At 44.6% G+C, this 3,383-nt stretch overlaps 1 long non-coding RNA gene across 1 annotated transcript; it reads right to left on the reverse strand.

Moving 5' to 3' along the window:
- Positions 1-337: 337 nt before the first annotated feature.
- Positions 338-3,105, reverse strand: LOC150049787 (uncharacterized). The gene is made up of 4 exons (XR_016538885.1): positions 2,736-3,105; positions 2,299-2,421; positions 1,440-1,621; positions 338-1,286 (listed from the first exon to the last, which is right to left on the reverse strand). It is a non-coding gene; the product is annotated as an uncharacterized LOC150049787 (long non-coding RNA).
- Positions 3,106-3,383: the final 278 nt, after the last annotated feature.

Here is a 3,383-nt window from a genome sequence, read left to right on the forward strand (position 1 = left end):
CAGAGATTCTAGTTTCAAATTAACCAACAAAAAACCAGAAGTGAGAGCTGTGACTCACTAGTAAGGTAAACTGTTCCCCTTGAGCATAAAACTCAGAGGTACCACCCAAGCCCTGAGTTCAAGTCGCAGGACCTCAAACCTCCCTCCCTCAAAAGAAGGAAAGAAAAATATGAAAGGGAAAGGCTTTTCCTAAACCATGGGAATTTCAAAAATTCCACCTAGAAACAGAAACTTGACTTCTATACAGTGGTAAAGATAATTTAAACCATTCAAAAACATGCAATTTCTATTTCACAAATTTTTTTTTATTAATACCAATGGCAAGTTTAGAGCAGGCCAAGAAAACAAGAGAAAAGATAGCCCCGTGGGACCACTGAGCTAAAGGTGAGCTTGATTGGCATAGGTTACATTCTCTCCCCTGTCAGTCTCTGTGACATTCTATAAAACATATTGTACATGTGATCACCAGATTAAAGTATTTTGTGGCATGTACATCATTCAGGGTTAATCTAATAGCGAAACCAAAGGATTAAATTATAACTACAGAATAGTATGCACATTTGAAAAGATTGCCAATGTACAAAATTACTATAATAAGCATATGGAATTGAGAGAGATCAAAGACTATGTGAAATCCACCACAAAAGGACTCATTTAGAAAAATATGCAAACATTTATAATACTGTCAATGTAAAAGGCTATTGTAACAAATTTCTAGAGTTAATAACAGAGGTAATGTGAACTTTGAAGTTTAATTTCTAACATAAACTATTTACTTACTATAGAACAATGCAAACGATAAAATATTACCAATGCAAAAAATTGTAATAAATATCTAGAGTTGAGAATGAGGACATGAGAAATCTAGTAAGGTCTGATTTCCAAGACAAAATGATTACTTATAAAGCACAGTATACAAACGTTTAAAATACAAAAGAATATTGTAACAGATATGTATCAAGGTCTGACGTCAGTTCATAGTCAAAAGAGTAGCACATGTGATTATCACACAGTGTCACAGGACAAGGTTTGGGTAATCAAAACCCAGAAAGGCAGATATTGGCTGGCAAGTAGAGCAGCAGATGATTGAGTAAGGAAGAGCAATCGGAAGCAGCTCATGGTGACCTGCAGGCAGGCTTCAAAGACTACTGTGCTTGAAGAAGTGTTTCTCCCTGGTTTTGTCTGGATGTCTTGAGTCACTGAGTGACCTTGAGGTTCTGAACTGGTAGAGAGGGCTAGAGATGAATGCTCAGCTTGCTGTGCAGGATAAAGTGGAGCTGCACCTACTGGAGCAAAGCAAGATTCACAGTCATTGCAAGGGATAAAGGCAATAGGAAATGGAAGATCACAAAGCAACAAGATATGGGGATGCTGTATCAATGAATAAGGGAGAGAAAGAGAGCCACTTCTTAAAGCCAATCCAAGCAGGTAAAGTTTACCTGGGTGACGGTTGAAGTAATGGTATCTGGTATCTTCTGTCCTGTGACCTCCTTCACCTTCTTGAGGTGCCCACTTCTTCCAGAATGGACAGGTATCAAGAGTTGAGAATGAGTGGTGTGTGTGGAATCCAATACCCAAAGAATGACCCTATAATTTGAAGAATAGTATGCAAACCTTGCCTCTGTAAAGAAGAAATGCATATCTTAATAAATCTCTAGCATTGAGAACAAGCTGTGAAGTGTAAAGTCTAGCTTCCAAGACAAGGGACTGGTAGAGAATAGTAAACAACTATTTAAAATGTTCTCAACGCACAAGAATATTGTAACAAAGACATTTTTTTTTTTTGCCAGTCCCAGGCTTAAGCTCAGGGCCTGAGCACTGTCCTTGGGCTTTCTCAAGGCTGGAGCTCTACCACTTGAGTGACAGCACCACTTTGGCTTTTTCTATGTATGTAGTACCAAACAATTGAACCTGGGTTTTCCTTCGTGTTAAGTAAGCATTCTACCACTAGGCCAAACTCCCTGTCCCTGTAACAAAGACTTTCTACTTTATTGAGGGAAGGGCATGAAACCTAAGGTCTGACTTCCAAAGCTGGTCAGTCCAGGTCTCCAGATACACAAAGGGGACACTCACCAAATACCAACTAGCTGGGTTTGGGAAGAAGGTAAGGGAATGAGGAGGCCTGTGCTTCCTCAGAAACATCATATCTGAGCTACCAGCCCATAAAATTAAAATATCATTTCTATGTGTAGGAGCCAGCACGGTGGCCTTCATGTGACACCACTTTGCACATTAATGAACTAAGCCTAGGTGTCTGAAGACAGTTAAATGAAGGCTTGCCAACAAGTCAACACATACCATTCAGTCCTTGAGGGAGGGAAGGTCTCTCCCTGGTTCTGCCAGTGTCTTGAGTACCAGTTTTGAACTGGTATAGAGGGCTGCAGATGAAATAGTGCTGTGCAGGAGAAAGTGGAGCTGCACCTATTGGGACAAAGCAAGATTCAGGGTCCATTATAAGGGTCGATGAAATAGGGGATCTATGAAGAGCAAGAAGAGAGGAAATTGAATCCCAAAAAGAGCTAGAAGGAAGACACCAACTTCTTAAAGTCAATATGAGCAGGTAAAATTAGGAAGGCTCCATTCTTCCCACCACATTAAGTACATGTCAGAAACCCAACCTCCAGCAAAGCTTCCCTGAGAAAGAAAGGACCACTAGCCATGTTCATCACTGCACAAAGACGCAGGAGAGCCAGTGAACGCTGTGCTCACATGCTCCTTCCGTTCCCCGGCCTCACCTGGGTGATGGATGAAGTCAGGGATCCGGCTGCTTCTGTCCTGTGACCTTCTGCTCACTCTCGAGGTGCCCACTTCCTCCAGAAGAGACAGGACACAGGCTGCCAACTTCCAATCCAGCCAGCTGCAGTCGGAGATCCAGGCTGAGCTGGCTTTGTGCAACTCCACCGAGTGCCCGAGGCTCTTCCTAGCGGTGTGCAAGGTCCGGATTCAGGGAAGGGATGGTTGTTTGGGGGAAGGGAATGGAGGGGACAGGGATTATTTTTTGCTAGTGTACTGCCACGGGGCTTCCAGTCCCTGTGGAGCCACACCGGTGACAAGGACTGGGGCTCCTGCACCCGAAGGCCCGAATGCCCTGGAGCCTTGACTGGATCTGAGGAGGCTCCACAGCAGAGGCGGCTGCGGTCCATGGCCGACGCACATGGAGGCTGGGAAGCGGAATGCTCCAGAAGAGGAGCTGGTGTTTGGGGCGGCCATAGTGGAGGCCGCCAAGCCACCAGATGAAAAAAGGCCCCGAGACAAGCTGGCAATCCTGGTGCTAATGGTGGAGGTGCGGGTGGTGGCCTGAGAGAAGACCCCACAGCCAGAGGTGCTGCGGTGGCTCAGAGAGGCCTGGGTGTGGCCAGGAGCCTGGAAGGTGGAGGCGGGGC

This window comes from Megascapheus bottae, chromosome 19, assembly GCF_031878675.1.
Source record: "Megascapheus bottae isolate mThoBot1 chromosome 19, mThoBot2.hap1, whole genome shotgun sequence".
NCBI classification, from domain to species: Eukaryota; Metazoa; Chordata; class Mammalia; order Rodentia; family Geomyidae; genus Megascapheus; species Megascapheus bottae.